This window comes from Ambystoma mexicanum, chromosome 11 (genome assembly GCF_040938575.1).
Source record: "Ambystoma mexicanum isolate Mex_15411 chromosome 11, UKY_AmexF1_1, whole genome shotgun sequence".
NCBI lineage: Eukaryota > Metazoa > Chordata > Amphibia > Caudata > Ambystomatidae > Ambystoma > Ambystoma mexicanum.
Window position 1 is genome coordinate 1,073,415,514 of NC_090934.1, and position 24,349 is coordinate 1,073,439,862.

General features: G+C 44.8%; 1 protein-coding gene across 4 annotated transcripts in view; it reads left to right on the forward strand.

Annotated features, from left to right (window-relative positions):
• Positions 1-2,632: 2,632 nt before the first annotated feature.
• EDC3 (enhancer of mRNA decapping 3) overlaps positions 2,633-24,349 on the forward strand; it is a 787,882-nt gene continuing 766,165 nt past the window's right edge. For 2 of the 4 annotated variants that reach the window (XM_069624320.1, XM_069624322.1), the window contains exon 1: positions 2,674-2,795. The gene's annotated coding sequence lies outside the window, so the exon portion shown is untranslated. Of the gene's footprint in view, positions 2,796-24,349 lie in introns of all 4 variants that reach the window. The other 2 variants (XM_069624321.1, XM_069624323.1) reach the window with 2 other exon arrangements.

Genomic DNA, 24,349 nt, shown 5'->3' on the forward strand with positions numbered 1-24,349 from the left:
ATAGCATGGGGGACTACCAATTCCACATGGGTGCAGTCGATGGCACTGACACAATTGGGCATGCCTGCCAGTGCATGGAAGCCTACTTTGGTTTCGGCTGTCTCCTGGGCAGTCCGTGATAGGGATATGTGGGTGCTTGCGTGCTTCAGGAGGGCATCTAGCACTTGGTTCAGCATGCGTGAGAATAGTGGTTGTGAAATGCCATGCAGCTGGCCCACTGTGTGTTGGTAGGTGCCTGTGGCCAGGAAGTGTAGCACAGACACCACCTTCAGTAGTGGGGGGATGGCAGTGCGTATTTGTATGTGGCTGGCAATGTCATTGTGTATCATGTCCACTAAGGTGGTGATGGTGTCACGGTCCAACCGGTACAGGGTGTGGATCTGCACAGGGGTAAGGTTGAATGGGCTGGGTCTGGTGCGAGGGATTGGTGGCTGCCTACGAGGCGCTGGTGGCTGGGCTGGTGGTAATTGCTGGGCCTGTCTCACCCTCCTTCTCCTCCTGCGTCTCCTCTGTGCTGCCTGTTCTTGCAGCTGTAGTTGTTGTTGCTGTAGTTGTAGCAGTATAGGCATGTCCTCCAGCGCCATGATTGCAAATGCTAGTGGTAGCATTTTGGTGTAGGAAGGGGTGTGGTGTGTGGGTGCGCTCCTTTTGTACTGGGCCACTCTGCATTGCCTACACCTGTGGGGGGGTGGTGTGTGGGTGTGCTCCTTTTGTAATGGCACAGCCTCCTTTGACTCCACCTGTGGGGATTGTGTGCACCTGTGGCAGCTGCCTTGTATCTTGGCTGCTGTTTGCGGGTGGTCCGCGATGCCTGTTTTTCTGGCATCATGCAGCCCGTTATTTCCGTGTTCGCAATGCCGGTATTTGCATGTTTGCGTGGGTTGTGATTGCCCCCTATTACCGGCATGCCGGTATTTACTACCGGAAGAGGCGCGTGTATGCGCCTATGCCACTATTAACAGCACCGTAGATAATGGTGCCGTTAATGCCGGGTTTGCGGGTCAGAATGCTACGGGATGTTAAATGATGCCGGTATTTACATACTGGCATCATTTTTCCCTTACCGGCATGACTCGTAATGAGGCCCATTGTGTGGCACAAAAAGATGCTGGCCGGTACAGCTCAATGAAGTGCCTGGCAGCACTGAGCAGTAAAGTTAGGCAGATCTCCCTGCAATGTTCAAATCAGAACCCCTCACCTCGTAAAGGCAGTAAAGTTACAGAAATCATGCCAAGGGAACTTCATGCTGTCTTAGCGATCCTCTGGCCGCTGCTCCCTCCCTCACCCGCAGCCACTGCCCGTCCCTGCTCCAGTGGCAGCACACATATCATCCCCAGCGCAGGAGGGCTTGGCATCCCCGGAGGCATCCAGGCCCAAGTGAGCCTGTGCAACAATGCAGAAAAAGAAGGAAGCATGCGTCTGTCGTAAAAATGGGATCGACATGGGGCTTCATTTCCAACTGGGTGCTCAAATTGCTGTTTTAACCGTGAAAGCTGTGTTTGCGCAGATAAGGGTGAAGAAAGATGGCGTATAATCCGACTTGCTGCTGGAAGCCGAATTTGGAAAAAACAGCCACAAATCACTTCTGTTTGTGGGCGTTAGAGCCGGAATGGGGATAATACTAGCCAAGCAGATACACAAAGATCTGATGTCGCTGCAATCAAAATCAAAATAGGAAAAACATACCCACCAGCACCTAAATATACCTGGCGCTTCGAAAACACTTCTGACATGTAAAAGCTCCTTATAAATACACTATAACAAAATAAATACCTGCCTGTAAACGGCATATAGTGGTCCTTCCTCAATGATTCTCTTCCTAAGCCCGTATAGATGTCCTACGTGAAAATTCCACGACTTACCAGAAATACGTCATTATGCCGTAAAGGCATTTTAGAAAGTATCAGCAAACTTTTAAACACACACACAATGCTATTGGGTCTTGTAAGGATTTGATAATGAAAGCAATATAAGGCCTCGCTTTAACGCTCTCTGTCACACATTACAAAGGGGCAAATGAACCGCCCCCTCCCAGGGGATGCCAAATCGCCGCCCGATGCAGGAGAAAAAAAATAACTGAACTGTTATGCTGGAAATTCAGACCCAAATGCGTCTGTCTGCATAAAACACATATCCCCATCTGCTACACATATTAAATCCTCCACCCTCCCACTCCGGTAGGAAGGTTAACTATTTGCTGTACTGCTGACTGGTACAGTGGAAGTCCCATTGGAAAGGGAGGAACGCGCTGTGCACAGCCCCACTCCATAAAACACAACTCCACCAGACAAATCGCCCATCTGCATGAGAAAATCAAAAATAAACAGAATCCGCCTGTACTTTAAGTAAATCTCACCCCTGATGCACATTACAAAGCCCCAAAATACACAGAAATACGCCCTTGCTAATGTTGCCGCTCTGCATTAAAGTAACAATCAACATGATAACTTTAAGACTTGCCATAAACCAAATACCACGTTTTCAAGCACCGAATAATAACAGTCAACTATAAGAAATGTGCTTTGTAACGGGAGGAATCTTTCGCGCTCCTGCAACGCCGTGCCTTCCCGCTCTCGCAACGCCTTGCCTTCCCGCTCGTGCAGAAAAGATGACGACGTGAACGTTGAAACCCACGTGATGCAGAGCAGCCCACGTGACGAGTGAACGGTGTATCCCACGTGATCCACAGCAGCCCACGTGACGAGCGGAGCGTTCCTATGGTCCGTTTCTCGGAGAGCAACTAGACACCACTACCCTTTACGAAACGCTCATGTTCTGATTCCAGGTAGCATCAGGTGAGCGCGTGCAGTCCAGCTCTTGTACTATTGAGTTTTATATGTATTTCTTTTAGCATCCATTAACTTCGACGTTCTCACCCCTCTGTTATAGTGTTAGGAGGAGCCCTTTTGCACCCTCTGGAAATGCACGTCGAAGCTGTAATTCGATGTAATGTACTTATCACATGTTGAAATTAAACATTGCAAGTACGTGACTTTCTAAACATTTGTTTTTTTTATTACACAGGGCAGCCTGTTGTTGGTATGGTAGACACAGTAGCTGCTCCGAAGCTCATTTACGGTATGGTTCTGGCCTTGGAATGCACGCAGACGCAGTAACTGCTGTGCAGCTACTACACAGACCCTGCTCTGGTGTAAGTGAGCTGGGGCCCAGGGTCCCACCACAACATTGGCGCGACACATTATCTGCCATGACTGGGGATGCGCCCGCCATTGAGTCAGGCAAGCTGGCAGAAGTGCCCGCCAGCTGCAGCGACACTGGCTGTCTGGCATGTCTGTCAGTCACTGTAAATTCCTCTGGTGACCCCTTGCGCCAGGGGTCACCAAAGGAAGTTCCTGTGTCTTTTTTCCCCCCTTCCCTAGGTCACCGAGGCATCTTTAACCCTCTGTGAATGTGGGGATTCCTTGACATATTTTGAGGTTTATAAAAGATAGCTTGAAAAGTACACAATTCAAGCCATCTTTTATAAAGCTTTGCCGATGGACCAAGGCGCCTCATGCTTTGTCCGTCGTCAAAGCTTTATACACAAATGATAGTAAGGTATGCAATGCAAACAAATATATACATGTAAGCAGTTATGTATTTATGTGCGTACCTTACTATGGTTTGTGTACTTTTCAAGCCATCTTTTATAAACATAGAAATATGATTCTATGTTAACAAAAGATGGCTTGCATAGTACACAAACAAGAGTAAGGTATGCACATAAATATATCAAATTTATATATATTTGTGTGCATATCTTACGTTTGCACATAAATATATCAAATTTATATATATTTGTGTGCATACCTTACGTTTGCGTACTTTTTAAGCCATGCCCATTCCACAAGCCATGGCCCCATATGAGGGTCTCTTTCCCCACCCCCCCTCGATATCGTACCCAACTTAAAACCTTGGGTGTAGTTGACTACATATATAATAATCGGGCCTCGTTCTTGACCCAGGCGAAGTGGGCGGCTGCCCGGGGCGCAATTTCCCTGTTGGGTGTAATTGCCCGGGTCCCTGGAGGGCGAAATTTATCTTGCCGTGGGGAGAGTAGCCGCAGCACAGTAGCGCAGTTGCTGACTGGCAGTCGCATAGTCCTTGCGTAACAATACAGATGTCGGAGGCTCTCTGAACTTTCGCGCAACTTGGGGTGGGGGCATAAAAGGGCGCCTTTCCTGGTGGCTGCCCACCTTTGTAATCAAGCAGGAACAACACTGCACGAAGGAAAAAAGATGGCTGCTTTTGAGCGTTCCCAGCTTCCCGCCCGACACTCAAATGGCTTTTTACCCGCTGCATTGCTCCCCGACTCGCTTGTGTGCAGAACTACTCAGAAAGAAGGTAGGTACAGCCCAATGCTTCTGTTGCTATATTAAACATTTTCCTTTAAACTTTGTACATGGAGTTCGGGTGGTGCTCTCTGGACAAGAACGGGTGAATGGGAATATTTTTATTTTTATTGCTGTTTTTAATGCAAGCACCTTTACAACAAATGTAAACATATACCAACATTTTGTTACATCACATAAAAAAGATAAAATTTGCAAACTTTACGATGCAAAATGCTTTACAGTAACTTCACTTTAAAACCACTTTGGTAAAAACAGAAAAACATGAACATTTTTTTTTTTATATCACTAAAAACCACTACATAAATCATTTCGTAACCAACCACAATGATTCAAAGCAACTGAAAATACTAGACGTACAACCAAACATAATTCAACTATTCAAAGCACTGTCACATGTAGGTCTCAACTAGGGTTACAGTTCTGTAACCATGACACCCAATTGCCACCCCTTAAGTGCATTGCTCCTGCTTCCATGAAACCTAATTTTAACAATCAATCACATTCTATAATCTCTTCACATCTTGGATATTTTCATCGCTTTCTCTCACCCCCATATCAAGATGATGATACCACAGTAGCAGATGCAGTAAATGACCCCATTTATACTGCACAGCTCCACCGCTTTCAACGTTTTGACAACTTTCCCATGAACCAAGAGGGTCTTTGACAATTTTCAAAAAATGGAATAAAGCCAGCATCAGGGATTTTCTCTGCCCCCACATACATTGAAGCCATAACGTGTCAGATAAAAAGGCAGAATCGTTTTTGCCATACTGGTCCAAAATTTAAGACCCAATGAATGATCAAGTGCTTCAAGGTTTCAGGTTCAGACTCCAATTTACAAAATCTGCATCCCAGATCATTATTTACACCATTCCTTTTCTTCCAATTTTTCATCCGTACCTTGGTTGCAAAAAGATTGAACCTAAAATGCATAAACATAATCCTAACATTGTTACAAGGGACCTGTACAATATATGCAAGATGGGGTTTTTGCTGGCGTCTAACCTTTGCATATTCCACATAGGAGGTGTAGGTCCCGATTACGTCAGAGGTCATAGCCCAATCCCATTCAGGTTTTAGTTTTTTTACAATCTGTGGACAGATACCTAAGTCACCAGGATGCATAGCAAGTGCATCCAAGATCAATTTCGATTGTTTATAAAGTCAAGGAATTAGGGTTGCCATTTGCTATCATTGCTGCTAGGTCCTCCATATAGAGAGTTACTTGGCGGCTGTAACATTTTTGCCAGGTTCATCATCCTTCTCCACGCTAATTTGGCGCGTAACGAAGATGGATGATTATCACATTTGGAAGATTGTTGGCTAGATGCAATACCTTCTTCCAAATCATACCTTGAATGATATCGATATTGATATTTTATTTCTATTGCGCTCATACTCATGTGTTTCAGAGCGCAACAAGGCAAGGGAAGGGGAACAGAGGAGAAACAAAAACAACAAACTTACTAGGCACAGTGACATTGAGAACACGCAAGTGCATGGAAGAGGGGGAGAGGGAGAAGTGCATGGAAGGGGGAACAAAAAGGAGAGTGCAGTGCTAGGAGGAAAATAAACATAAATAATAATAAATACATAAATAAAAAGGCAACAAACAGGGGGGGTGCAGCCACACGTGGCAGTGCTGGGTTTAAGGCAGCAGTGGGTAAGTCTGATAAGTGCAGGAAGAACAAAAAAAAAAGAGGGTGGGGGCTATATGGGTACAGATACAGACCCCAGAGCAAGGGGTGGCCCGGAGGCAGTGCGTGCCGCTGGCAAGTGGAGCAGGTACCTGGGCCCGTAGGAAAGAGGGTGACCAGGTGCATGGTGCCGAGGGAGAATAGAATCAACAGGGGAGGGGGGGCAAAGGCAGAAGCAAAGAGGAAGGTCTTGAGGTGCTTCTGGAATCTGAGATGGTTCACCTCAAGTTTTAGAGTGGCATTGAGGCTGTTCCAGATGGAGTCCCCAGCCGAAGACAGATCTACCCCCAGCTCGTTTCTTTGAGAAACGACTGACCCTGAGGGGGTTAGAGGTAGAGGAGCGGAGTGCTCGAGAAGGGAGGTATTTGCGGATGGATAGCTCAAGGTATGTTGGACTGAGGCCCCAGAAAGCCTTTTGGAAAATGCAGAGGGTTTTGAATTTAATCATTGCATCCACTGGGAGCCAATGGAGAGATTTCAGAGCTGGAGAGATACGATCCCAGGGCTTGAGGCCAAGGACAAGTCTTGCAGTCCGGTTCTGGATAAGTTGCAAAGGGCGGAGAGTAGAGGTAGGTAGATTAAGAATGATGTTAAGTACAGGCCCAATAGGTAGTATGCAAAGGTCTAAGCCATATAAAATAGCTTCCACCTTAAGTAAGTCAAAGTCAATGAGAGGTAACAATGGGAACCTGCATAGCTTATTTAAAATGACCTTCATCTGCGCAATCGGGGGAATAATTCAAATGGTGATAGCAGTTTGCCATTTCAGGATCAAATGAGTATTGGTCAAATTATAACCTAAATAGGTCACACCAAATGAACGCTGAATAGGAATGGAATCTAGGTTCCATTTGTACGAAATGGTCTTCTTCTTATTCTAAGTACCAGAATGTTTTGATTTTGCAGGATTTGGAATGAGATTGTTGTTTGCAAAATTCTGCAAGTGGTAACAATTTCTTTTCTGTAGACCAAACGGAGTTCGGTCAAACAGAATAACGTTATCGGCGAACGTGAGCAAATTGACTCGCAGCGTGCCCAGTCAGACCGGGAATGTATCAGCCTTTGTCCAAAGTAGGTCAATATCGGCAAAGTATAAGTTGAACAATATGGCAGCTAATTTGCACCCCTGTTTGACTCCTATGTGTGTAGCTATGGGGTCATTTAGTAACCCTGTGTTATCGATCCTCACTCTATAGTTAGTACCGGTGTGCAAGGAAGCAATCATGGCAATAATAGGTCCAGGAATCGGAAAGCCTTGCATTTTTTGCCACAGAATACCCCTTATTACGCTGTCATATGCGCTAGATAAATCGAGTAGGGCCATAAAAATTGGTCAGTTTTTTGATTGGTGGATAGATGTCAAAAGGTGTGCTAATATGGTGACATTTAGTTGGGTGCCTATGGCCTTCCTGAATCCTGTTTGAAAATGCGAAAGAATCTTCTGTGAAGAAATAACTTTATTTAGGTCATTAAGAACTAGGGCCACGAAAACCTTCGCAGCCACATCCAGCAAAGCTATAGAACGAAAATTCCCTGGATTGTCAATCGGTCCCTTTTTGTGAAGGGAAATAATTATGGCTGTTGCCCAAGACACTGGTATCTTTCTTGAAAGAAAAATATGGTCAAAACGGCGCTTCAAAAACCCAGCCCAGAATTTCAGGTCATCCTTTAAAACACATGGCGAAAGGCCGTCGGGACCAGCTGCCTTGGAAAATTTCAGGGTCTTAACCACAGCCCTGATCTCATCCACCCCCCCCCCCCATGGACAATACAGAGGCATATATGCAGATAGTTTGTGACATAGTGAATTTAAATCTAAGTGACAAAGAATATTTGTTTTTAAAATACTCCGCCCAATGATGGCCACTGACTGCGGATTGCATCCCGACCGGTGCTTTCACCTGTGGATCTCTCAATAGGGCCCACATTTCACGTGTTTTTCTTTGACTTAATAGACTGATCATAAGTTGATTCCTTTTTAAGTAGGAGTCAAACTTAATATTTTTTTCATCATTTTTATATTTTAGTATTATTGCTTTTTTGTGTCTGATTTATACTCTTCATAGTTACTCCAACTTTTTGTTCAAAGTGCAAATTGCTATGTTTTTTTTTTGTTTAATTTTTGCAATTGCTGCACAGAAAGGCCCAGAATTCGCTAAAGACTAACACTCCCTTTTCGATAGAGCTAGATTCAAATGATTACATATCATTTGTTCATTCCACAAATCAATGGCCCTACATTCCACTTCTGACGCACCATATTCATCTGTAGACCAAAGGTTGCGATTTACTAGAACATTCAATTGCTTGCACAGTGCAGGCCCCCACCTAATTGATAACATATGCCTATCGATCTCTGGTAATACCAAAGATATTAAGGGTTTGTAGGTCAGGCTGCATAAATCAGTCTTACAGCTCAGCATACAATGATCACTAATGTTAAGACAGTTAATAACACAAGGACTGGCTTTCCCCGCCAGACTGCCTGAAAGAGCAATATAATCTATGCAGGATGAATACTCCACACGGGCCCAGGTCATAGATGAAATGTTGGGGGTAAAGGGAATGATTTGTATGTCCTAGGCAGCCAGAAATGTCACCTAAAGTAAGCCTCTTTCATGAGAGAGAGAATAATACTGATCATTCTGGTTTGCCACCTTTTGTACATTGCAAGGGAGCAATGTTGAGTTAAAATCCCCACCTATAATAATTTGTACATTCAGGGTGTTGATAAATACTTTCATAAACAATGAATTTAGGTTTTGGATTATTAACTCCAGTTGCAACGAACCAGGATTCCAATACAATGATACAATCATAAGGGTACAATTTGATGTTGCACAAGGTGAGACTTCAATTGCTAGCATCTCTGGTGAAGAATAAATTAACTGAGCCTTATTTCGAAGATCATTTTTCAACAGAAAAGTTAGTCCTCCACGCAGAAATCAAGGAAGCTTGTTGCCTCCTTCATAGAATGAAAAGCAAAAAGATTGTAACCAACCATGTGAAGTTCCTTTTGATAATTCCATATCAAGGTGGCAATTATAGAATTTTTACCTAACCATAGAATGATTTGCAAATTGCAATCTGATCCAGTCAACATCAGCTGAAATCAGATTGCGTAAGGCAGGAATTTGGTGAAAAGTTTTCATAAGTGCAGCTTGATTTAGGTTGGATTTCTCAACCTTGGATAAAATTCCCTCCCATCCCAGCACCAATTGCATCTCCGGAGAGATCTCCTGAACGGTTGTGTCTGGGGCCATAATTGACGAAATGGGAACAAGGGGAGTGACATTAAGAGTAGTTATAGAACTCACTTTAGTTAAATCTGAAGGACTCTGACCATGAGAGGCAGGATGTTCCACTTGGGCGATAGGTTCTATGGATACAGTAGGTCCCATCAGAGGGGTCAAAGAGACACTCTTCGTCATATCCTAATTTTTTGTGCAGCCCAACACGCCCAATGAACCCCCTGAATGAACTAAATTCTCAATACAGTTCGATCGGTTTGTAGTTTGGGAGGACATGGATGTTGTTTTCTTGTCTCTTTTCAAAAAATCTTTGTAAGTGGGTTTGTATCATCAATGGACTAGGAACCGTAGATGGTGGTAAACCTAAGGGGGGGGTTCCTTTTCCACACTTTGGACATCCCCATGCAATTGTAATATGACAGCCACCTGGACCTGCGATACCAAGCTGTCATCATAATTTTGGTTACCCTTATTTATATCCATGTGAGCTTGACTTTCAGCATTTAATTGATTCAGGCCAATAACCATCTTTTTGATTGATGTGTTATGTCCTCTGATTTTTATATTTGGTAGGTTCTTAAATTTGGTTTTTGACAAGGTAGAGTTAGAGGCCACAGTATTGGACAGGCCAGCCTGAATACGCCATTTGTTGGGCCCTTGCATACAATTTTTTTTTAGCTTTAGGTGACATGAACAGAATACTTTGTTGCTCACCATTCTGTGCAGGTTGTTCAACTGATATACCAGGGAGTTCACTATTCAAGCCCACATTAAAGTCGATTGGGTCAATTAATGCCGATGGACTATCGGGGGTATCAATAACACATTCAGTGGCAGTCAAGGTCCTCACCCATCATCGCCTCCATTGGTACCAAGAATGTTTTCTATCACCAAGATGCAATCGTTCTGGAGTTTTGTCACCTCCATATAATCAGGCAAGGGAGGTAAGTTTTGTATATCCGAAATATGAGTTTGTTGTTGAGTAATTTGGGCACATGTTTTAATCGTCAGGTCCTGAGGGTCACTTAGTGTAGAAGTTTGGGTACACTGTTTGTGTGCAATGGGGGAGGGCTTGTGGCTTTTGTGTGTTAGAGGCCCACAGACTCCCTGCGAGGCCCAGAAAGTGTGACATTTTTCCTGGGCCATCAAAACCCCTTCTATTCTACTCCATCTATTTGAGATGCGAGAGGTTGATAAACTCAGGGCATTAATTGCAGAATGGGTATATTCATGTCCTTATTAGATAAAGTTTAATATCCTCGAAAGCACGGGAACATTTTGGAGTTCTTGTAGGTTCAAATCTATAAGAGTGTCTTCCAAAGGATATAAAGGAAGGGAAGCATTTGGAGGCCGCCTTGGGACAGCAGACACTTTGGGCTCCTGAAGACCAAACATTAACACTGGCGACTGTGGATAGGTCGGCTCCATGGGGATGGTAGACACTTCAAGTGTGGGAGAACTAGCCTTGATATGAATACCGCTCTAGGAAGGTACAGACTTCTCTTCCCCATTAGCCATCAACTATTTTAAGTTGGCTGCAACGGCCGCATGGAAATGTACCTGTTCCCGAACCCCATTGGCGCCGGATGCAGCTGTAGACGGTCCGTTATCCAAACGAGCACGTCTATGTAATTCCGCCAACACGGCAGGTGCCACTAAGGATGTATCAGTTGGTGAAATACCTGAAATGTCACCAACTGTACCAAGTAGCGAATTATCGATAATTGGCACATTGCAAACTGGATTAGAACCATACATGTCACCGACATGTGACTCGGGGCGCTTGCCACTACCATTACTTATTGAATGCAAATTCACTGCTTCCACGTTACCTGGCTGAGAGATGTAGGCACTGGGCAAAACTATGCCATCATTGATCTTGTTGCTAAGGGCACTATACCATCCTCACCATCCGGACAATCCGAGACAATTTGGGGTTGACTGGGCCCTTCTTCCACTAATGCAGCGTCGGATAAAGTTAGGCGGGCAGTTACGAAGGCATTTCCCACTTCTCCTATTTTTTTACCATTGCTAGGCCAGAATCACACCTGGAAGTTCAAACGCTAATTACTGGCTGCTAAACTCTTTTGAATCTTCACACACGGGGCACATCACTGACCACTAGTTCATCACCCAATCAGCCCACCCACGTTAAATACTACACATTTACCGATATTAGAAGAGACACCAAGGGTTCATACGGAAAAATAAAGATTTGTACACTCAAACGCCTACCCGCCCACCCAAACAGCCAAACAGTCACTTGCTGTCACTTCCTGGGTGAGTGCGCGGTTGCGCGTGCACCGGGTATTTTATGGGAACTAGCACACGTCACCAACAATCGAGGGTGCGTGGCCAACAATTCAAATCTTGGAAAACAAAACAAAACCATGCCTCAGTAAATTTAAAGATGCGCCTTGGCGCAAAACAAATAAAAATGAGCGCGAGTCCACACAGCGCATGTCCACACAGCCGTAAGGAGAAGAAAAATAATTACTTCGAGTCCTCCAAAGTCACTCGCGGCGAGTTAACTCCTTCGAGTTAAGCCTGCTCTTTCTCTTGCTGACACAACAATCCTTTGGTCTTAAGGCAATCACTGCATCCACACAGCTTCCAAGTCCCAGAGCACGGCCAGCCAAGTCCCAGAGCACGGCCAGCCAAACAGTCACTTGCTGTCACTTCCTGGGTGTGCTAAAATGGTAATATTTTGTTTTACACTTTCCTAGCCCAGATATTTTTCCAACTTGTAGATGCTCGTCTCGTTTGGATCGAATGCGTGTATTTGCCTCGCTTTGTTGTGTTCTTGCTTCCCCTTTTAGAATGTGTCCCGCGCCTGTAAGGCTAAATGGCAGAACGTAGTTTCACTCTGTTCTGTCCCAAAAAAAAGTCTAAACGGCTGAAACGTTTTAGTTGGAGTTGAAAGCGTATATTGGAAGCTGCTGCTGTTCTGGGCACTTTCAGCCTCAACCTTTCTTCTTTGTTGGTTTTAATTGGACAGGTTTGAAACTTGGTACTGTTTTCTGTAGTTCTGAGAACTACATTTGTGTAGAGTTGGGTGTTCGGGGCAGGAACATATGTTATTTTGCATTTATATATCATTGGTATGGTCTGAAGGCGCTGGTAGGCTGAACGCCCTTAGGAACCGAAGTTCGGATCAGTAGAGAGTGTCAAAGGTGCGTGTGAGCACCGGATAATGTGTGCAGCTGGTGCGGTATTCGTGTGATAGCTGGTTCTTAGCGGTAGTTGTGGTGGTTGAGAGATCAGGAGTATGTGTTCGTTCTGGCAGGATTTATCCAGACCGAATGTGGCTGCATTAGGCCTGAGGGGAACGCTTGGCTGGGAGGGGGGGGTGTGTAACCAGCAGTGTTTACTTAGAATGATGGGGAATGTGCGGCAGATGTTGGTATGAGAACAGTTATACCGAATGGTGTCATAGTATCTCTATGTTCTAGGTGAGTGGTGGTGTAAAGAAGAGAGTAAGCGTGGTGGTGTGATATGATGGGTTATATGCTCTTTCAAACGTACCCTTCACTCCAAACCATACTATATACATTGTGCAATTCTATGCGCTCCAATCCGTTCCATGCACTCCACTCCGAGGAACTAATGACACTTCTTTTCATGGTTCCATTGAAGTTTTATCCCCATTCAAATTGTTCTTCGTCCTGGCGGGAGTCCTTTCTCGTACTGAGTTCACTGCAGTGGTGCAGCTAGGATTTCTGGACAGGATGAACCTGCACTTTGTACATGTGGGCCTATGGTAAAATTCCCCATAAACCAAGGGGAATATATTTGATGATTTTTTTCTTATTTTTTTTTTTGCTTTTGCTCGGTCCCGTTTGAGCTTTGATGGTATATCTTTATTTCATTGTTTTAGAACGGCAAAATGGTACTCCTTTCATCGATGGGACAAGAATGATGGGCAGATAGGTTCTGGACAGAATTCAGAAACGCAGGCAGTGCAAAGATCTCTGGAGGTTTACATGCATGTGTAACTGGCCCTAGGGGGTGAGCCCCCTCAAATGGCAGATGCAAATGTTTGCTGCTGCACAGCAGTAACCTACATACAGAATAACTCTGAAGTGTGAATATTTGACCACTAGTAATGCAGTGAGACCAATGCCCACTTATTTGTTACATGCTTTTTTTCACACTCTTGTTTCTTTAAAATAGGTAGAAGAAGCACTCTCTAATCCACATTTACAGAGAGATGCCATTTTTATGCATTTCATTTTGCATTCCTGTAAAGGTTATATTAACAGGCCTACAAGTACCAGAATGCAACTGATATGAGGTTTATTATTTCAGTCCAGTAATTGGACTACTTGAGATCCTGTCTTGTGGGTTGAATTACTTTGAACAGTTCTACACAGGCCCCTGAAGGCCATGTGCGATGGACGGAAGGGTTTCTGCCATTTAATAAGTGAAAAAATGTAAGGTGTCTTTCACTGTAAGAGATTATGCCCAGCTGGTGTAAGGCTCAAATAAGGACGGCCATGCAGACAGAGTGAAAGAGATTAAAGTGGGACAGACATTGAGATGGTCAAGGAAAAGGTGAGGAAAGCGAGATTAAGAAAGGGAGCAAAAATAGAAGAAAATATAGGCCCTATAGAGGAAGCACAATGAGGGCACAGATTGCACGCGAGAAGGGGAGGCAATGGGCTGTTAAAGGGCAAGAGTGAGATGAGGGAGCTGAGGGTAGGGGTAGATGTGACACGCAGGAGGAGGAGGAGTTCAAATGTAACTGGGAGACAGCACTGTGACCAGGACTGGGTAGAGACCGCTGTATCACACTTGCTTCGAGATGCACACCGGAATGTGTAAATTGGCTAAGCTCAAGGGCTGCAGGAGGACTCTATGAAGTGGAGTCCAGCCATCCGTGCTCAAATCAGCTGAATGCTTCCTTTTGATGTTTCGTCAGAAGAGTTGTTTTCTGACTAGTACATTCCTTTGGCACAGAGCACCCTCCTAAGTACTGAAAAGTGAACGCTCATAGATGTGTTAGACGTCGGGCTATAGTGACCTGCAGCCTATGTGGGAAGTTTGCCCTAGTTTACGTGAGGGATGCTCTTACCCTCAGGCCACACCCTGCATTTTATTACCCTAGTGCCCCTTGCTTCCTTCTGCCCTCCTAACAAAGCTCACCAGCGCTCCTATGGTGTTCTGGTTCCTCACCTCTGTATTGTTCCATTTCAGTTTTAATGGTTAAAACAAATTCAGTTGAGGAACATTGTATTAGATCGATTGAGTTTCTGGTGAGATGCTGCCTGCCTATTTGATCTGGAGGCTGGCATCTGTACTGTAGATAATTAGGATGTTTCCACTGTATGGCTGTGGGAAATGAGTCGGAGGCTGTGATCAAGACCTTCTGCCCTTTCCTTCCGTGCAAATAGAACTATAGAAAGCACCGTCACTTTAAAAGTGACTTTCAAATGACAAACGGCACTCCAAAAACTGCTCAACAATGTGACCCGATTTGACCTGTTTGAGGTCATTGGTGAGATGTAATTGAAAGGAAACCCTGTAAAAAATGTGCCAAATGGTCCTAATTCAAGCAGTCCTTTCTCTGAACCAAAAGTTATTGCCTCTCACAAACCAGTGCAGTTCATGGTAATGTGTAGTTTCCAGACTACCCTTTTACCCCATCTGCCAATTCAGAGCATTGTTTTGTTGTAGTTGGGTCACAGCGTATTTGGTTGAGAGAGGGATTGACACTTAATGTGAGATGGTGAACTGGAACCTGTCAGCTAGTGGTAGGAATTGGCATACATCGTATTTGTCCAAATGCTATACCGTTTTGTTCAAATAGGTATGGCCATGATGTATAGCCTCTACAAATTTGGCCTACTTTCAACTCAGCACCTTTTGAGTGGACCCTCCTTACCTCTGCTTTGCTTGGCAATCAATGCATCATTTTAAACTGAAAATACTTTTTTAAAAACGTTTTTGGGGAGTTTGGATTATTCCTAGCAAGAATATTGCAACACGTTATAATTGGGCCATACTTTCTGGCTATTTCTTTTACTTCAGGCATTTGAACGTACTGGAAATGTCGAAACCAATACCACCTTCGGGAGCACAGAACCGGCAGAGAAAAACCCAACAAGTGGCGCAACAAAAAGTGCCAAAGTACTGTCTTCATTTTTCATGCGCGAAGAGAAGGCTTCAAAAAAAGCAGATAAGCGCCCTCCCCAAGCCCAAGCAACAAGCATTCCTGAGGAAACGGTATTATTGCCTGTGGTCATGCCACAAGTTTCAAGAGCTAAGGCCTCAAGAACCCAAGCACTAGAAGGCAATGATCAACGCGAACATGGCACTAAAACGTGTTGCGGAGTGGCGGGGAGTGGCAGTCGTGCAGAGAGCCCTATTCTGCAGTGTCTTCGTGTTCATTTCTAGCTGGAGGAGGAGTCATTGGATTACCTACAACTGAGCAAGCAGCCCCCGGAGCGGGTGCCGAGTGGCGGAGAGGTGCAGTCGTGACTGGAAAGGCCGCAAAGACTGCCATCCCCATCTCCTCTCGAGGACGATAACTAGTGCCTTCGTAATATGCGCCCTCGCCCGAACCTAGAAAAACCTACATCAACTGAAATTCAAGATCCAGAGGAGCTCTGTTCAACAGCAGTGAAGCCTGCTAAAATCAACGTGAAAAAAAAACAGAAAAGAAAGATTTTAAATCATATTCCCAACCTGCTGTATCCAGAGCTTTACCGATACCTGTCGGCTCTCCTCGCGTACCACGAAATATATCAGCTCTCCAACCGGACCTTCAACAACAGAATGATGTTCACCATGCACAGTGGCGTCCCATGGCCCCGCTTGATGGTGCCCCTTCCGTTCGCTTACAGACGAGTTGGCGTTGTGGCAGGAGAGCACCGCCGAACTTGAGGCAGGGCTCCGGTCGGCTCATATAGAATGCTGTGTGGAGGAGGGACGCTGCCGGGATCGTGAAGGCACGGGCTCCCTTTCTCCACCTCTCCCCAGGCCGTTCCAGGCTACTGTCGAGGAGCAGTGCGATCCTGAGGTGGAGGGGGCTCCGTGCCTGCCAGGGACCAGCGACCCAGGTGCTGCCATAAACACTCATGCGGTTCGGGCCCTGGTCCACACGGAGGCTGGGGTCCCCCGTCTCTCGCATCGTGCCGGGAGCCAGAGAGGTCCTCGGCATGCCTTTCCCGACCGCATGACGCGGACCTGGACGACATCACCACTGGCTCCCCTACGGAGCAAGGGCCACGCCCGCTAGTCACGGAGCAAGGGCTACGCCCCCTAGTCAATCGGACTCTTCAAACCCCTAACAACAATGAAACGATCAACCTGAGGAAACGCTCTTGTACAGCGATGGATACGATATTGTCAAGGAGAAAGAGGGGCCAGACCTAAAACAGACGAGCAAAACCTCGTCCACACAACCTGTTCACAGAAAAACCTGTAAGACTCAAGCAGACTGCTAATAAAGAAAGATCTTCGCATGGCAAGACAGTAAGGCCGGCTTCATCTCCACTGTCTGCCCTGGCTAACTTCTTAAAAAAAAAAAGACAAAATGGACCTGGCGAACTGGAACCCTAAGTGAACTCACGGACGCAGAATTACTCGAAGCTGTCCTAGATCCCCAGCCATTAAATAAGCAAAGGACGAATGATGAGACATCAACGGTCATTTTTCCCCCTCTAAAACCATTCCTCTCGATCTAGAAAATGCAAACCGGAACTCTGACACCCATGGGGGTCTTAATGCACCTGATGCAGTAAATCGTAGTCCGAAAACTGACATGCTGGCTCATGGGCATAACCCAAGCCAGGCCCAACCATTGGGCCCACCAACACCACAAACGAGAAACCTACCACCCTCACTGCTTAAAGACCGGGAGAAAAATACAGAGCCTGCTGGCCGATCTTGCCTAGATTCTCAACAGCACCGAGTGGCTTCACCAAATTCTACCCCGCCAGTATCAAGTCCTCCCGACCCCTTTAAGATCTGCGTGAAAGAAAGAAATGGGATAGAACCAGTGCCTTCTAGCAAAAACAGGAGGGCAGCCTTAAAAGAGCATGACCTACAAGACTCGTACCAAATAAATCCTCTCATCAAACTAAGCAACTTGGAGAACAGGGACAGGACCAACATTTTTGGTGATACTGACTCCCGTTTTGACAAATCTGGCTTCTCCATTCTATGCACTCCTACTCACGGTCACAACCGAAAACTCTCAGTAACAAGTAAAGACACCCCTCTAAAGAATTTTTTAACACAAAAATGACAGAAGCATAATTAGTAAAAAAAAAGTTATTCCTGCAGCTGGAACCCTAGCAATAATTAAGTGGCCCTGTGTCAGGTGTCTCCTACAGAAGAATTTGCAGTCATTGCCAGCCCTAGCCAGTGCTGGTGTGCCGACTACAAATGGCATGTGGAGGCCCTTTCATTTTCATATGTGGGGTATCGGAGCCTGGATTATCAGTCCAGAGCTACTTCAGAATAAGTCAACTGGTTTCAGCGGGATTCAGTCTTTGGCCGCTTTCTTCAGGACAAATGCATTGAGTTCGTAATGTTCTCTATACAATATCCAAATCATGCAGTTATGTGAGGATATCTTCAGGTGTCCACAGAGCTAATCAATCGTTCCCTTGGTCCTATACTTGGGTACTTGGAACTGGATTCTCTATGTGGACTTGCTCGTGGTGGGGCAAAATGTGGACTCTTCTTGACTCCTGTATTGATTGTACACGTCGTGTACTAACAACCGACGCAGGCACAGTACGAACAGGGAAACCATTGAGCGACCCGTGTATGAACCACAAACATAGAGGAACTGATTCCAGATTCTTCACGTTATTCATCGCAACAGTGAAGACGGACCTCAGTAAGACAATCAATACAGGAGTCAAGAAGAGTCCACATTTTGCCCCACCACGAGCAAGTTCGCATAGAGAATCCAGTTCCAAGTACCTGTATAGGACCAAGGGAACGATTGATTAGCCCTGTGGACACCTGAAGATATCCTCACATAACTGCATGATTTGGATATTGTATAGAGAACATTACAAACTCAATGCATTTGTCCTGAAGAAAGCGGCCAAAGACTGAATCCTGCTGAAACCGGTTGACTTATTCTGAAGTAGCTCTGGACTGATAACCCAGCCTCCGATACCCCACATATGAAAATGAAAGGGCTCGTATAAAGAATAATATCACAGCGATTTACAACTAAACAACCAATTGTTGAATAGGAAATCAGCTTTTTAAGTTATTTTATTCCCCTGTCTGATCATTTCAGACTTGATTGTTTTTCTTTTATAAGACATACACATTGGAGGCAGTAATATTAAAAGTTTACACCAACCCCCCATTAGGTATGCATGGAAACTGTAGTATATAGGAAAGTAATGAGAGAGGAAAGGGTCAGGACCTCCACATACCATTTGTAGTCGGCACACCAGCACTGACTAGGGCTGGCAATGACTGCAAATTCTTCTGTAGGAGATACCTGACACAGGGCCACTTAATTATTGCTAGGGTTCTAGCTGCAGGAATAACTTTTTAACTAATTATCCTTCTGTCATTTTTGTGTTAAAAAACTTGGATATAGACAGGAGGCGACTGCCTTCTGACTCACTTGTTGTTACTTACCCCTCCAAAGAAGCCTGACCTTCTCTCATTTATGTCAACACTTACAATCGCATTGGCCCCCTTCACCAAACTGTATGAATCCTTCCATGACACATTGAAGGACCAGCGACCCTACAGGCCATGATTCATACAAAGCTAATTTTCGAAGGATTCTTCATGGCTCAAGAGGAAAAAACTAAAATACCAAACACAAACATGGACGCCCTATCATCGCGCCTGCAAGCAATAGAAACTGTTCTGGATCATCTTGAGAAACGTGGTCTCTCTACCCTGCAGGGTGGCACAGCCACTACTCCTTCACCTATCATTGATTTGATGCCCGCTCAACCACAAAAACCAAACTTTCGCCCCGGAGACAAGCCTTTTCCAAAGAAAGTTCAACTATCTACTACCCAAGTTGCTCAAGGGAACTCTATTGTGTTTGTAGTAGGCGTAAAAAGGGAGGGCTAATACGCGACACCAGAGCCGGTGGATCAATCCTACTCAATTTTTGAATCTTCCAAGCCTAGATTGAACAAGCCTCAGTCGAATTCGGAAAGTCTTAGACCTAAAACAGGCACCGAAAATAGACCAACAACGTCTACCAAAACAAACCTGGTTGTTACCTCCAACCCTGCACCTCCAAAGTGCTACTTCAAAATGTATTAAATCGTCAAGAGTGCAGACCCACGACCTCTTACGACACAACTACAAAGCCAAAAATCCCGGATTCACTGAAGACAATAGAAGATTTTATGACAAGCGACGCCCTGATGAACATCAGCCAGCATTCTGACGCTACAGGATCTCCTGGCACGACAGACCAGCTTCCAGAAAAACCAAACGGACTCCCTATGTCAGCACCGTTAAACCACGATCCCTCACCTAGACCCAACGCAGACAAGGAAGGGTCTCTGTCTCCCTTTTTTGATTCTAGAGGAGCGCAGGAACAAAATTGAAGGCCTAGCAACACATAGACCAAAAACAGCGTCTAAAAGTTGCAATGCTCCTTATGAAAAGCAGAACTCTAAGGATGAGCCAAAACAGACCCATCCTACTTCAGAAACATGCCGGTCACAACCAGAAGATCGCTCCAATATTTTGCAACCAGTTTTTGGCCCTAGATCTCCACGTCAAAAAGACTGCAAAACCATTGAAAAGAGCATAGCACCAGACAAAAAACAGGCTATGCTGACTTAGGCTACAGATCTAAGGCAGAAGCCTATCAAAACCCATTAAAGTCCGAAAAACCATCCAGGAAATGGATTCCCAAACTAGAGCAAATCAAGGAAAACCAGGACAAAGTCACCCTAAACAGAAGAGGAATTCTGTCCCTGATCCACCTTATACCTAAGCTTCAACAAATTAACTCGGATGACTTGAGGATCATAGAACCGAGTCACTACCATGGAAGAGCGCTATGTCACCTGCACATTCTATCTAGAAGGGTCAAATATCTCTTGATCAAGACAGAGATTTCCTAAGTTTGGGAAATGACTTGACCCTACAGAGGGCGAACACGCTGCCCGATAATCATAACAAATACAAGCCTTCATTAAACAAGGTAGTTAAAAATCGGAAATTTAGTGAAAATCACCAGCAACCAGAAAAATAATGCAAACCAAGTGCTACTCAACACAATCGGAGAGACCACCCTACTATATCTTCGGGGGAACTTCGCTTTTGTTCCAAAGCGACTGTCTCAAGCAAAAACCAAACTCTGTCACAGGGGACAGTAACGCCATTCAACTCAGGAATCGTCCATCTAAAAAACGTGGACACCGAAGGACAAGTCAAACTACGCAAAGAATGCCAAGAAACCAAAAGGACGATTACCCGAATTCTTCAATCCAAGAAAGACTAACCGGCATCCGGAACCAACAACTCGACTCTTTCTAGCATTTGGTCATGGCTTCCAAAAGCGCTAACAATGCAACGCTTAAAATAGCAGCCCAAGAACAGGAGCCCTACCCTAGACTCGACATCTACAGAAAACGCTGCCTTCCATGAGTTGAGGGTGGGTTCCCGGAACACTAGGCGGTATCTACACCTAACCACGACCAGTGATGTCGACCTGGGCTTCTACGATCTCTTATGTCTACAGGAAACTTGGCTGTCCAACAAGCCCTCCCTCGACGGTTAGAAAACATTTCTGCCTCCAGCGAAAAAGGGCACCTTGGGCCGACCCTCATCGGCCTTCTAACGGCATGTCGAACTGGCCAAGGCCTCACTGTATCGCGCGTTCTCGTCGCCAACTACTCCTTGTTAGCTGTTTTGCTAACTTGGAAGCAAAACCTACCGGAAGGCCATTCGCAACAACCAATCTCTGTTGCAGTTCTTAATGCGTACTGGAACCCTGCAGCAATAGACCAAAAGACATTTTCAGTTCTAATTGAGAACACGATTGACCACGTACAGGCCACCTACAAAACTTACCACATCTTAGTATGTGGGTACTTGAACTCGTCTTGCAACAAGCAAAAACTAAAAGAAAAAGCATCATCTGGCGAACATCGAGGAAAGCACTGGTTGAAACTGATGAACCCGAGGAAGTTATCTAACCTCGACACTGTATTCAAAAACCCAGACTGCCTACCAACATGGTCTAATGGAAAATCTCTGTCCACTATTGATTATATCTTCGTGTCTGACCCTATCCTGTCTTTAACTACCAACTTTGAAGTCACCCAAACAGCATCTAGTGACCACAATCTTTTGTTGACTACTTGGAAGTCTACTCAACACAATCGAGACAGGATGAAGGTCGGGCCAGAGCAGTACCTCCAGGGAACCAGGCTGAGACTTACTGAAAACAGCATTAGAGAACTATCGAATCAATACAGCAAATCTGGTGACGTCTGCCCCAATTCCGTCGATTATGGACCCCTACTCATGGCGTACAGTAAACCACGAAGAAGGGGGAAAACGTCAGTTTTCCAACGATCACTCATACTTTCGACAAACTTCTGGTCCTAAAACGACGACAGTACAGAAAAGCAAAAAGAAGTGTAGCAAACGTATCATGTTTTTGGAGGCTAAAACAGCACTCCAAGAGGCTACCAGAAGATATAAATCCTGGGTCAGATCACACAGATGAAAGCTATATCATCAAGATGCCGAAGCCATACTTAAAACAATTTGCAGCAACAACTCCAGGGAATTTTGGTAGTTGCTGAAACCGATAACAACACCCAATGGAGTGGCTATCTTAAATAGCATCAGTGAAGTCACCTGGACAATCCACTTTAGGACGCTCTTCCACTTCCCACAGTTAAACCATTTGAGAGATCTTTGCCATTGTCGCCCCAGGAGGAACAAAGTGGGCCCAAATCGACCCAGGGATGGATGAAATTCGACAACCAAGAGGAAATATGTGACCTCCTAAGAAAACTGAAAAAATCCCAGGCGCCAGGTCCAGATGGCATCACCAACCTCGACCTAAAAATCCATTTTAGGAATGGTCAACGTTTATAAGATCTGTGTTCATCCGATGTGCGGATTCGGAATCCGTTCCGCCTTCGTGGTCATCTGAAATCGTGGTCCCGATATATAAAAAAGGGGACAACCAAGATCCCACAAATTATTGCCCAATCGCTCTCCTGGACCTGATGGGGAAAGTTTACGGATCACTGCTGCTAAAAAAATAAATAATTCAAAGATGGGCAACTCAAGGGCCCTGCAACGACAACTTTCAAACGGGATTTAAAAAAACCTTAGGAACAGCGATAAATATGTTCCTTCTGTCTATTCTGAAAAGCAAAGTGATGGAGGGCGGCCCAAGACTGTTTACCTCATTCATAGACTTCTCCCATGCTTTCGACAGTGTCGCTTGAGCTAGGCTCTGGGAAAAACTGGAAGCCTGGGAATGCCCTAATGACATCCTCAAACCCATCAAAGCCCTGCATACAGATAACATCAAAGTTCATCTGAACCAGAATGGATGCCTGTCTGCACCCATTGAGACAAAAACAGGAGTCAAACAGGGGTGTCCTTTGGCCCCAGCCCTTTTTCTAGCCTACATGGGGGGGCTACCAATACACAGAGGAGGCCATTAGATCGTTTCCACCGAAATTAGCCCAAGTAAAAAACCAGCAGACTATTATACACATACTATCTTATTTTAATAGATCAGACCCCTATCGGCTTACAGCGCCAACTCGCCAATCTACTCAGATTTACTACTGAAAATAACCTAGAAATAAACATTGAAAAAACGAAAATAATGGTTGTGGAATGTTCGACTAAGAAACTGGAAAAACTAAACTGGTCTCTGAACACGATAGACGTTGACAAAGTCAAAAAGTTTAAATACTTGGGTGTGGTTTTAGACGGCTCTAAAAAAGAACTCGCCATGCAAGAAGCTCTCCAAACGAAGATCAGAAAATTGGCAATGCAAAGAAAGGCGATAGACAGAAAATGTGGACGCTTTTCTACCATCCCAGTAATAAAATTTTACAAGCTGAAGGGTGTTCCCACCGTGACCTACGGTTCTGAGGCGATGCTCTACCTACCCAAAACAATATGGCCAAAACTGAAGGCCCACTTTTGGAGAATGGTTTTAGGGCTGCCAAACTCAACCTCAGCCTCTTTGATTAGACGTGAACGAAGTCTACTCTCCCTACAGGGCAACGTGGAGTGTAACACACACATGCTTTGCAGGAAATGCGTTATCCCGAACTGCACTTTCCTCCACGGCCTGTTCATCAAAGAAACATGTGTATCGAACTGCAAAATGCTCATATCATGGAGAGATGAAAACTTAGCCCTACTAAAAAGTGTAGAGTGCTCAGAAGATAATCTAAAGTATAATCCCACAAGGGTAATTAAAAAAAAAAATGAAGAGATGGACTGGATTCGTACTTTAACTGCAACAAACAGCAGTAAACCTACATCCCACCTGCCTCCAATATGGAACAAACTGAACTCGCTACACAACTACATCAAAAAGTTCTCTAGTCAATCAGCACGAAATACCATAACGAGAGCTAGGTTGAATCTCTGGATACTAACAAAATAACGCCAAATTAGAGGACTTTCATTGACCAACAACTGCAGATTTTGTAGCAAGGAAAAGGAGACAATCGGCCATCTTCTACTGTCCTGTCCCGGTATGGTTGGTATGGTTCCCTTGCATGAAATACTTAGACACTCGTCAATGATGGAGGAAGAAACCTAGTGGGCAAGAATGATCAGCGGGGACAGAGCCTCATGGTAAATAGTGACTTTTAAAATTTTGCAACAAATAACGGCAAAACTGGAATCTAAACACGACGCTGTTTTTTAGGCCAATCCTAGCCTTCTACCTTCTCTTCAACCCTTCAGACATCTGACAAAGACATGTCCCACTTTGGTTAACTCTCTACGAAACTAGAATGAAGATGTTGTTAAAACAAAATCTATTTTGATTTAATTCAACAATAAAAAAAAAAAAAAAATGTTGGTTTGA